Source organism: Jaculus jaculus, chromosome 21 (assembly GCF_020740685.1).
Source record: "Jaculus jaculus isolate mJacJac1 chromosome 21, mJacJac1.mat.Y.cur, whole genome shotgun sequence".
NCBI lineage: Eukaryota > Metazoa > Chordata > Mammalia > Rodentia > Dipodidae > Jaculus > Jaculus jaculus.
In genome coordinates, this window is record NC_059122.1 from 10,831,177 (window position 1) to 10,844,141 (window position 12,965).

The window sequence follows — 12,965 nt, forward strand, 5'->3', positions numbered from 1 at the left end:
TGGCACACCAGTTTTCTCTCTGCCTCCTCTTTCTCTCTCTCAAACAAATAAAATATTTTTAAATGTCTTACATCATGCCTGTAATTCACACTGAAAAGCTACCCTATTAAATGCATCTTGCAACCTTGACAAGATTTAGACTAACCTTGGAAACAAATTTCTTTCCATGTCCGATATTGGTTTGATAGGGAATTTCCAGATTACATGAAAGCTCATGTAAAGTGGCCACAACATTTCAACATGGCTGGTTTCCACGGTAAAGATAATTAAAATTGAAGAGGGTTGAGTTGAAAAGAAAAAGGGATTCTGTGAAAGGGAGAGGGGGATAAAGTTAATATGAAGTGATTATGATAAAATTGCATGTGTTATGGATTAAATGCAAAGTGTCCCTCAGCTACATCTGCCTTCTTAGGATCCCCAGCTGCTGAAGCCTTGCGATAGTCGTCCTGTGACGGTGGGAACGTCTGGCAGCTTCCTATCCAGCCTCACTGGATTCCACTGCAGTTGCTTAGCTGACATGAAAAGATGTCCAGCCTCAGATAGGCTATTGTTCCTTTCCCCACGTCAAAACTGTCCTGAAACAAGCAGAAAGCCTTTCCTTCCAAAAGTGTCTCTGGCGTCATGTTTTCTCTCAGCATTAAGATAACTGCAACAGAAAAAAAAGCAAAAACAAAAAGCACTGAGAAGTGTGATCATTGCTACAATTAATGACATGTGGTTTTTATTTATTTGAAACTGGCTTGTGGGAAATATGTGGAAGGATTTTAAAATTTGGACTGGGGGACTGGAGAGATGGCTTAGCTGTTAAGGCACTTACTTGGCTGCAGAGTCAAAGGACCCAGGTTCGATTCCCCAGGACCCACATTATAGCCAGATGCACAAGGAGGCACACGCTGGAGTTTGTTTGCAGTGTTGGAAGCCCTGGTGTGCCATTTTCTCTCTTTCTCTCCCTGCCTATTTCTATCTCTCAAATATATTTTTAAAAAACATTGCATAGGGTTGGAGGGCTGGCTTAGCGGTTAAAGTGCGTGCCTGCAAAGCCAAAGGACCCAGGTTCAACTCCCCAGGACCCACGTCAGCCAGATACACAAGGCGGCGTATGCGTCTGGAGTTCGTTTGCAGTGGCTGGAGGTCCTGGCGCACCCATTCTGTCCCTCTTTCTCTGTCAAAAATAAAATATTTTTAAAAAACATTTTTTGACTAGTGAACACTTTACAGATAGAGGGAGAGGGAGAGAATGGGCGCGCCAGGGACTCCAGCCTCTGCAAACGAACTCCAGACGCGTGCGCCCCCTTGTGCATCTGGCTAACGTGGGACCTGGGGAACCGAGCCTCGAACCGGGGTCCTTAGGCTTCACAGGCGAGCGCTTAACCGCTAAGCCATCTCTCCAGCCCAAGTCCACTCCTTTCTACCCACCCTAAACAGTCACACACAATCTCCCTACAGCAAGTTGATCTGATCGTTTGTGGCATTCTTTCTTTTTTAGTTTTTGAATTTTTATATATTTATTTGATAGAAAAAGGGAGAGACAGAGAAAATGGGCGCGCCAGGTCCTCCAGCCACTGCAAACGAGCTCCAGACACATGCTCCACCTTGTGCATCTGCCTTATATGGTTCCTGGAGGATCGAACCTGGGTCCTTTGGCTTTGCAGGCAAACGCCTTAACCGCTGAGCCATCCCTCCAGCCCCTCTTTGTGGCTTTCTGTGCCACATAAGAGCCTTCAGGCTTGCCTTAGGTAAGTTGCCCATGTCTCTTCCTCCTCCGCCGCCTCCTCCTTTAACAATTTCACACGTTTACAATGTATGTGATCAGATTCACCCCCTCTCCCACTTTTGATGAACCCCTTCTTCTCCAGTAGTCTCCATACTGCTTACCTACAGGAACTCTGCCTCCCGAGTGCTGGGATTAAAGGTGTGCACCACCACGCCCAGCCTGTTTCTAAGTATTTTTGTAGGTATATGTCTGATCCAAGGAAAACTTGTTGAGCTTTCAAACTTCTTACATATTGGAACAGAGATTTACACTGGTTAACAGGGTCCCATAGTAGAAATAGAGACTGGAGAGATGGCTTAGCAGTTAAGCGCTTGCCTGTGAAGCCTAAGGACCCCGGTTCGAGGCTCGATTCCCCAGGACCCACGTTAGCCAGATGCACAAGGGGGCGCACGCGTCTGGAGTTTGTTTGCAGCGGCTGGAGGTCCTGGCGTGCCCATTCTCTCTCTATCTGCCTTTCTTTCTCTGTCTGTCGCTCTCAAATAAATAAAAATAAACAAAAAAGTATTTAAAAAAACACTCCCGGGAATAAAAGTGGGGTGGCATGCTGGAAAAAGGCATAGAGTGCAAAGCAATGAGCTACAGATAAGAGGCTCACGAGCTCTCACAGGTCGTTTACATCAGACCCGTCTTCTTCTGAGCTGGTATGTGGCGTGGGTCTATTCTATTGTCACACACAGGCCAGGTAAGGAAGAGTTTCCTGTCCTCTGCCAACTGATTTCTTTCATGTGTCAAGCTTTTTTTTTCTTTCGTTCTTTTTTTTTTCTGAGGTAGTGTCTCATTCTAGCCCAGGCTGACCTGGAATTCACTATGGAGTCTCAGGGTGGCCTCGAACTCACGGCGATCCTCCTATCTCTACCTCCCAAGTGCTGGGATTAAAGGCGTGCGCCACCACGCCCGGCTGACAAAAATAAATTCTGTTCACCTTGAGGAAGGGAAAGGAAAGAATGGAGGGGAGAAGGAGATAAATCGAAGAGAAGATAGGAGAGGAGAAGATAGGGTGAAACTGCAATTGCAATACAAAATAAAATTGCAAACTTGACGGGATGGTGCATGCCTGTAATCCCAGCCCTTAGGAGGAAAGTCAGGAGGACCCGCAGGTAGCCCCATCATTTTTTCTGCACCCCTCCATATATGTGTGCACCCCTATACCCAACACATACATCAAGAACCCCCACTCCGTGGGAAGGATGGAACAAAAGTGTCAGAAGGTGAGGAGGTTTGGATCCTACAAAGGCATATGCATTAAGCAAACTTTTTTTTATTATTATTATAATGCACATGCTCTTATTAAACAAGCTGGTATTCCTGTAAACAAAGGAGACACGTGATACATGCTTGTCCTAATGGTCAGCAGGTGGACGTGTGAAGGGAGCGAAATGTATTTCTCTACATTTCTTTTTTTTTTTTTTTTTTTGGTTTTTCGAGGTAGGGTTGTCATCCTGGTCCAGGCTGACCTGGAATTAACTCTGTCATCTCAGGGTGGCCTTGAACTCATGGAGATCCTCCTACCTCTGCCTCCCAAGTGCTGGGATTAAAGGCGTGCGCCACCACACCCGGCTTTCTCTACATTTCTTGATATCAAGCTTAGAGAAAAATAGAAGTCACTTCCTTGGAGGGGCTCACAAAAGAATGGAATACAACGCTTGCTTAAGCAGATGGGGTGGAAGGTAAACAGGGGCCCCTGCTGGTCTGAATAGCATTACCCCAGGCCTGCGTTGTTGAACAAAATCCTTAAGGGCAGATAAACGGGACATTCAGAGACTTTTGGTCACAGGCCTGCCTCGCCTCACCCCCCCCCCCAAAGGTGCTTCCTGTAACTGACCGTTTTGTTTTCTCTTCCTTGTAAGCTTCTAAGAATAGAATGTCCCTGCTGTAACCCACCGAATTCCCCTTTACGTTTAAAATCACTTTCATGGCTGTAATGGTAACATGTGGGTTGTGATTTATGGTTTAACTCCCATCCTGTTTTTATAATAAACATTTTTTCTTTCCAATAAGAACTGACACTTGGAGCAGTTCAGACCAGTTTGGACCGCTTTCAGAGATCAGGCCCTCTGATGTGTAGCCTTCGCACCCAGCACCTTGGGAATGAGTCAGTGATCTTACTCATGTGACACCGGACCCCACTAAAGACCCTGCCAGGTGGCCCTCCAATATCAACTCCGAAGGCCTTTCAGAAAATCAATTAAGGCAAACGGACGTTACTCATATGTACCTATTGTGTTTTGATTCTGGTGTCCATCCGCTACATATGCTTTGCTGTGAATGTTAGTCCCCAGCTGGTGGCAATTTGGGAACTGAAGCCTCCTGGAGGCAGTGTATTATTGGGGGTGGGCTTATGGGTGTCTTTGCCAGTGTGGTGGTTTGATTCAGGTGTCCCCCATAAACTCAGGTGTTCTGAATGCTAGGCTCCTAGCTGATGGAGATTTGGGAATTAATGCCTCCTGGAGGCAGTGTATTATTGGGGGCGGGTTTATGGGTGTCTTTGCCAGTGTGGTGGTTTGATTCAGGTGTCCCCCATAAACTCAGGTGTTCTGAATGCTAGGCTCCTAGCTGATGGAGATTTGGGAATTAGCGCCCCCTGGAGGCAGTGTATTATTGGGGGTGGGCTTATGGGTGTCTTTGCCAGTGTGGTGGTTTGGTTCAGGTGTCCCCCATGAACTCAGGTGTTCTGAATGCTAGGCTCCCAGGTGATGGAGATTTGGGAATTAGCGCCCCCTGGAGGCGGTGTATTGTTGGGGGCGGGCTTATGGGTGTTACAGCCAGCGTCCCCTTGCCACTGTTTGGCACACTCTCCTGTTGCTATTGTCCACCTTGTGTTGGCCAGGGGGTGATGTCCACCCTCTGCTCATGCCATCCTTTTCCCCTGCCATCGTGGAGCTTCCCCTCGAGTCTATAGGCCAAAATAAACCTCTTTTCCCAAAAGCTGCCAGCGATGAGAACCTGACTACAACACCTCCCTAAGAAAATCTCAAAAAAATTTTGTGGGTATAAAGACATTTTATTAACACTTATGCAAATTAATTTGATAACTCCTTTTATCTCCTTTTTAACTTAACATATTGTATACTGGTCATAGTCCCAGTGGGCTCTGCTCTTATTTCCCTCTCCTGTGCCCTCATTCCTCAAAGGGTGTTTGTGGTGTTTGATTCAGGTGTCCCCCCATAAACTCGGGTGTTCTGAATGCTAGCTTCCCAGCTGATGGAGATTTGGGAACTAGCGCCCCCTGGAGGCGGTGTATTGTTGGGGGCGGGCTTATGGGTGTTACAGCCAGTGTCCCCTTGCCAGTGTTTGGCACACTCTCCTGTTGCTGTTGTCCACCTGATGTTGGCCAGGGGCTGATGTCCACCCTCTGCTCATGCCATCGTTTCCCCTGCCATCATGAGCAGACAGTAGAAGGACGGTTACCAGAGACTAAGATGTAGGGGATGAGGAGATGGGAATCCAAGGATAAAATTTTCAGTTGAACTGATTTCTGGTTAAATGCGCATATGATGCCCATGAAACTGCACTCTGAATAGTTATGTTTATACCCATAAATTAATGCCACTCTCACTTTTGGTTAGAGAAGCTTCTCTTTTCAGATGATGGTGGCCATGGGGTGACTCAAAACTCACCAGTGCGCCCCCTTGTGCATCTGGCTAACGTGGGACCTGGGGAACCGAGCCTCGAACCGGGGTCCTTAGGCTTCACAGGCAAGTGCTTAACCGCTAAGCCATCTCTCCAGCCCCTGATATGTCATTTTAAACTAAAATTATTTGGAAAGACTTCAAGCAGGGTCCGGTTCAATGGTAGAGTGCTCACCTAATATGACAATGCCCTGGACTTAATCCCCAGCATAAAATAATAATAAGGATGACGGTGATGACTTGAAGCAAATAAGAAAATAAAATAGATACATTTTATGACACTGAGCTGGAAACTTACACACACACACACACACACACACACACACACACACACAGCATACACAACGCTGAGGATATAACCCAGGACTTTTTGCACAGCAAGTAGGCATTGCATTAGGAAATTGGGAAATGTCAGTGTAGTCTGAATCTCTCTGAGGATGCTGTGAGATTTCCCCAAGATGTCTGCTCCCTTTGTGAGCTCCTGCAGAGCTTGGGATGGAGACCCAACTCATTCTTATTTTTTTTTAATTTTTTTTTTGTTGTTTATTTATTTGAGAGTGACAGACACAGAGAGAAAGATGGGGGTGGAGAGAGAGAGAGAGAGAGAGAGAGAGAGAATGGTGTGCCAGGGCTTCCAGCCACAGTGAACGAACTCCAGACACGTGCGCCCCCTTGTGTATCTGGCTAACGAGAGTCCTGGGGAGTCGAGCCTTGGACCGGGGTCCTTAGGCTTCACAGGCAAGTGCTTAACTGCTAAGCCATCTCTCCAGCCCCCAACTCATTCTTTGGGCTCAGAAAATAATAGTTAACACTGAGCTTACGGTACTTTGAGAGGCTTCCAAATACAATCCAACCTGCCTTCCACTCATTTTACATCAAAGCAGCTACAAGGCATACTTCTGAAAATAGTTTTAGTACCTGGGCATGTAGCTCAGTTGATGGTGCATTTGCTCGGCTTGCTCAAAGTCTGGAGTTCCAGTCCCCAGCACTACAAAGTAAGACGATCTAAAGAGAGATAGATAGATAGGTAGATAGACTGATAATGCAGATGATAGGTGAAAACAGGTGATAGATTAACAATACGTACAAGGGGTTGGAGAGATGGCTCAGCGGTTAAAGTGCTTGCAAAACCTAAAGACCCAAGTTCTATTCCCCTGTTCACATAAAGCCAGGTGCACAAAGGGGCACACACATCTGGAGTTTGTTTGCAGTGGCTAGAGGCCCTGGCGTGCCCATATACTCACTCTCTCTCTCTCTCTCTCTCTCTCTGTGTGTGTGTGTCTTCTGTCTTTCTCTGCTTGCAAGTGCATAAGTTTAAAAAAGAATTTTAAAATAATATATACGTACATGAATATATATATGACAGATAAAAGATATAGAGAGGTGGATTTACATATTGAACATAAATAAAAGATAGATCGATGCATAGATAGATTGAAAATAAAAAAACAATTAGGGCCGGGCGTGGTGGCGCACGCCTTTAATCCCAGCACTTGGGAGGCAGAGGTAGGAGGATCACCGTGAGATCGAGGCCACCCTGAGACTCCATAGTGAATTCCAGGTCAAGCCTGGGCTACAGTGAGACCCTACCTCTGAAAAAAAAAAAAATTAGGGCTACGGATGAGGCTCACTTGGTAGAGCGCTGGCCTAGCATGTGCAAATTCCTGGATTCCGTTCCCAGCATCTCATAAACCGGGCATGACGGCACCCACCTATAACGCCAGTGCTTTGGAGGTAGAGGCAAGAGGATCAGAAGTTCAACTTGGCCTTCAGCCACATAGTGACTTTGAGGCCACCCTGAGCTACAGGAGACCCTGTCTCAAACAAGTATGTTAGAGGGGGACATGCTGCGTGGCTAGAGCCTAGGCTTTAGTGCAGCTTCAAGGGTGGAAAACGGGCAAGCAAGAAGGGGGAGCCTCTTTCTGAGCCTCCTGTCTGATCTTGGAAGCTGACCTCGCACACCCATGGGTCTCGGTCTTCTTGCGGATCCAAGAAGGCTAAATCAAGGTCCCCAGAGCCAATCAGGGCCTGGGAACAGGCAAGGGGACCCTTCCCAGCCCCGCCCAGCCTCCAGGGGCTAGAACAATTGATGCACATTTGATACCAGTGGAATTCAGCCACCTGGATTCCTCGCCCTGGGAAGGGAGTATCTACGGACCCAGCCAGGCGCGGGGCTGGACCCAGGGCAAGGAGTGGCCCCGACATTTCCCTGATGTTATGAATGGCCAGCCTGCAGCAGGGTCCCCGAGGAGGCCGGCGGTGGCTCCTGGCTGTGCCGGTGCTGGGATGCCTCCTGTACACAGGTAAGGGAAGGGTCTCATGATGTCACGGTCACTTGTGGGAAAGGGGGTGGTGCACGCGGATCCAGGTTCATCCTCCGCTGGCCTCAGCTGTCAACCTCACTGGATCTCCTTTCCCAAGCGCTTCCCCGCGTCTGCAAACACCTCATATAGGGGATCCCTCTTGCCCACTTTCTTCCTTTATTCATTCTCACAAGCATACCCCCAATTCCATTTATTTATTTATTTATTTTTGAGACGGTGAGAGAGAGAGAGAGAGAGAGAGAGAGAATGGGCGTGCCAGGGCCTCCAGACACTGCAAACGAACTCCAGACGCAGGTATGCCCTTGTGCATCTGGCTTACATGGGTCCTGGAGAATCGAACCTGGATCCTTTGGCTTTGCAGGCAAACGCCTTAACCGCTAAGCCAGCTCTCCAGCCCCACACCCCAAATTCTATTGCATGCTCCACTTTGTGCATCTGGCTTATGTGGGTCCTGGGGAATCGAACCTGAGTTCTTTGCCTTTGCAGGCAAGTGCTTTAATGGCTAATCCATCTCTCCAGCCCCAAATTCTGTTTTTTCTACTTGGTTGTTGATCTCAGAGCCATAAAGATGGGTTCATAGTATATACAGGATGCTTTCTGTAAATGTATTTCTTTTCTTTTTTTTTAAAAAATATTTTATTTTTATTTATTTATTAGAGACAGAGAGAAGGAAAGAGAGTGAGAATGGGTGTGCCAGGGCCTCCAGCCACTGCAAATGAACTCCAGATGCGTGCACCACCATGTGCATCTGGCTTATGTGGGACCTGGAGAATCAAACTGGGGTCCTTATGCTTTGCAGGAATGTGCCTTAACCACTAAGCCACCTCTTTGGCCCTGTAAATGTGTTTCTTACATGTTGGATGTAGGTAGCTGGGATGGGAAGCATGGTGGACAAAACTTAACATTTGGAGGTTGTATCCCATCTTCAGCTCTCACAGGCTGAGATGCCTAAGCCACTGGCTGGGTCATTCTGAGCCTCAGTGTTCCAAATCTGTAAAATGCAAATGGCTGTGAGAACAGAAGCTCGTTCATAGGCGTGATGTTAGGACTCACTGGAATCCTTCATATTGTGGCTGGCATGTTATGTATTGCGTTGTGGTTATTAATGCACACTGATTGTTAAAATTCATGGATTTCACTCTGGCATTTCTTTTCTTGTCCTTTCTTGTTTTTCTTTTTGGTTTTTCGAAGTAGGGTCTCACTCTAGCCCAGGCTGACCTGGAATTCACTATGGAGTCTCAGGGTGGCCTCGAACTCACAGCGATCCTCCTACCTCTGCCTCCCGAGTGCTGGGATTAAAGGTGTGCGCCGCTATACATGGCTTTCACTCTGGCATTTCTCATACACGCATACATCATGTTTTGGTCATGCGTGCCATATCTTTCTCCAATACTGGCTAGTCCAGCGACCCCACTTTACAGAGGACAAAATCCAGGCTCAGGGATCTGCATTTGCCCCAGGCCATGGAACAGAACCCTTCTCCTTAGATCAGTTCTATCTTTCCTTGGGAAGTCATACAGTCACACAGGGAGCATTTATTTGTTGAGTCTCTGAAGAATTTAAGGACTTATGGATAGAAAAGTTGATAAAGATTAAAGTTGTGGGCGTTGTATTAAATTCTGGGGCTGCTATAGCAAAATCCTATAGTCTGACAACAATAGAAACTTCGTGGCTCAGTGTTTGGAAGTTGGTAGTTGAAGTCACAGCGTGGCAAGGTGACTTCATTTGACTGTCTCCTGACTATCTCACTCACGCCGTAACATTGGCTTTGTAACCACATGGGGTGGGGGAGTGAGAGGAAATCTCCCTGTGAGATAAAGTTAGCCAGAAAACCCGGAGGTTGACGTTTCCATTGAGGCACATGAGAATCACTTGTGTGTGAAGGGAGGTAAACATCATGACCTATGGAGTCCAAACTCTCCAGGAAGAAGTCTTCCCTCATCCTTACTTCAATTTTCTCACGTGGGCTTGTTGGAGGGGTTACGGGAGCCAGCAAAGGATGGATCTCACTGTAGGAACCACCTCCAAGGGCCTGTTCATTTTCAACTCAGATTTTATTTTATTTTATTTTTTGAGACAACAGACTGACTTTTTTTTTTTTTTTTTAATGTGAGAGAGTCAGAGTGTGAGTAAGAGACAGAAAGAGCAAGAGAGAGAGAATTGGCGCACCAGGGCCTCGGCCACTGAAATCAAACTCCAGACACCTGCGCCATCTAGTGGGCATGTGTGGCCTTGCCTCACCTTTGTGCGTCTGGCTTAATGTGGGATCTGGAGAGTCGAACATGAGTCCTGAGGCTTCGCAGGCAAGCGCCTTAACCACTAAGCCATCTCTCCAGCCCTATTTTGAACATTTTAAATTAATACATTAATTTTTTTAAATGTTTTTTAAAAATTTATTTGAGAGCAACAGACACAGAGAGAAAGACAGATAGAGGGAGAGAGAGAGAACGGGCGCGCCAGGGCTTCCAGCCTCTGCAAACGAACTCCAGACGCGTGCGCCCCCTTGTGCATCTGGATAACGTGGGTCCTGGGGAACCGAGCCTCGAACCGGGGTCCTTAGGCTTCACAGGCAAGCGCTTAACCGCTAAGCCATCTCTCCAGCTCCCATTTCCTATTTTTGTGGCAGTTGCACTGTCAGCCACACATATAAATATAAGCATTAAAGGCTGAGATCCACATATTAGAGAGAACGTGGTATTTGTCTTTCAATGTCTGGTTACCTTGTCATAATAATTTCCAGATACAGCCATTTTCATCAAAATTTTATAATTTCATTGTTTTTTTTTTTTAACAAGCTGAATAAAATTCCACTAGGTGTATATACCACAATTTGTTTATCCATTCATCTGTTGGTGGTCACCTATTATAATAGCAAGGGAATTAAATCACCCTGGGGCGGGGGGATCTTTAATGTGTGAAGAGTTGTATTTAACCTTGGGGTTTTGTGATTCAAGAGGTCAGGGATGGGGCTGAAAAAGTGATATTTGTAACAGGTAACCCAGATGATCTGGGTAGTCTGAGAACCACTTTAAGAAATACTGAGCTAAGTAAGGTAGAGGAGGTGGTAGCTCTTTCCCATTCTTTTTTTTTTTTCCTGAGGTTGGGTCTCGCTCTAGCCCAGGCTGACCTGGAATTAACTCTGTCATCTCAGGGTGGCCTCGAACTCACAGTGATCCCCCTACCTCTGCCCCCCAAGTGCTGAGATTAAAGTGTGCCATCATACCCTGTCTGTTTTGTAGTTCTTCTTTCAGAGCAAACCAACTGGAAAGGGTAATCTTGGATTTTTCAGTCATCCGGATTCCTAAATGTAACAAATTATATATATATATATATATATATATATATATATATATATATATTGCTGCTGTTTGTTTTTTGAGGTGGGGTCTTGCTCTGGCTCAGGCTGACCTGGAATTCACTATGTAGTCTCAGGGTGCCCTTAAACTCACAGTGATCCTCCTACCTCTGCCTCCTAAGTGCTGGGATTAACAGTGTGCACCACCACACCTGGCCCTTTTTACATTCTTTATGAAAGCCGTTTGCAAGTGTCAATGGAAAACACAACTCTTACCTCAAAGAGAGAAGAGATAGTTTATTATTTTTTAAAAATATTTTTATGTTTATTTATTTGAGAAAGAGAATGGGCACCCCAGGGTATCTAGCCACTGTAATGGAACTCCAGAGATGCATGCACCACCTTGTGCATCTGGCTTACGTAGGTCCTGGGGAATCGAACCTAGGTCCTTTGGCTTCATAGGCAAGCGACTTAACTGCTAAGCCATCTCTCCAGCCTGACACAGTTTATTTTGAAGCCCAATACGAGTGACCATAGCCTGTAAACACAGATTCAGGTTACTCCAAATTCTGTGTTCTAATGTGTTAACAAGTGTCAAGCAAGCACCTTTAACCACTGAGCCATCTCTCCTGCCCCGCACAGTTAACAATTTCATGAAAGTCATTTCATTACAAAACAGAAGAAAGCCACCAGCCAAGGTACTTTTCAAATACACTGGTAGAAACTTCAGGTGAGCAGATCACAACGAAGTGTGGAAACCTCCACACTAGGCTTCAGACGCTGCCTAATGACATTCTTAGCCCTTGGGTTGGTGGGAGCTGGTGGTCTGGTAGTAGATTCCAGAAAGATCACACCTGGTCAAATGATAATTATGAGGACATTAGTTAGGTCAGACGCAGAGGTGGGCAATGGCTATTGAGGGCTGACACATTCAAAGGGAGTGAACGTGTAACAGGTGTGATGCAAGCCATCCTTCCTTTGGACTAACAACTGACAGACACTCCAATTGTTGGGGGGAATAGAATAGCTACCACTTGGGCTGGAGAGATAGCTTAGCAGTTGCGCACTTGCCTGTGAAGCCTAAGGATCCTGGTTCAAGGCTTGATTCCCCAGAACCCACGTTAGCCAGATGCACAAGGGGGCGCACGCGTCTGGAGCTCGTTTGCAGTGGCTGGAGGCCCTGGCGCGCCCATTCTCTCTCTCTCTATCTGTCTGCCTCTTTCTCTCTCTGTCGCTCTCAAATAAATAAATAAAAATAAACAACAACAACAAAAGAATAGCTACCACTTTTGCCTGCCAGGATACTTTTCGGTTGCAAGCTCCCTAACTCCCTCGGGGAGGGCCATGTTTGCACTGACAATGCCTTCTCAAAGTCCCCAGACATGGCTCAGACATGAAAATAAGTTAGCTGCAGGATAAAGGAAACAACTGCAGTTTAAAAGCAATTCCAGGATGAGCGAGACAGATGGGATGTTGCCTAGACCTACATCTGACCCTCATGGCATTATTTTTGCCGTCTTCCATCATTAAGGTTTTGCTAAGAGAATTTTCTGGTGTGAGCCCCCTCTCGGTCCCAGGCTAAATGAAAGGACTCTTAATTAGCTAATTTATAGCTATGAAAGCGTGGTGATCAGTAATTCTCTCACTGGAGGTCTGGTCTGTCTTTGAAGAACCGGAATCTTGAAAACTGAGTTTAATCGGGCCTTGGATAACCCAGCTCCTTGCACCTGGGCTCAAAGTCAGAAAATTACCATCTTCAAGCCTCTATTTGTTCCAAATGAGATTTTTTGTTTTGTTTTGTTTTGTTTTTTTTGGCTTTTGAGGTAGGGTCTCACTCTAGCCCAGGCTGACCTGGAATTCACTATGGAGTCTCAGGGTGGACTCGAACTCACGGCGATCCTCCTACCCCTGCCTCCCAAGTGTTGGGATTAAAGGCTTGCACC

The 12,965-nt window shown here is 46.4% G+C and overlaps 1 long non-coding RNA gene across 1 annotated transcript in view; it reads right to left on the bottom strand.

The window, feature by feature from the left end:
- Positions 1–558: 558 nt before the first annotated feature.
- LOC123456353 overlaps positions 559–12,965 on the bottom strand; it is a 54,746-nt gene continuing 42,339 nt past the window's right edge. The window contains exon 3 of the long non-coding RNA XR_006634486.1: positions 559–646. This is a non-coding gene — a long non-coding RNA (uncharacterized LOC123456353). The remainder of the gene's footprint in view (positions 647–12,965) is intronic.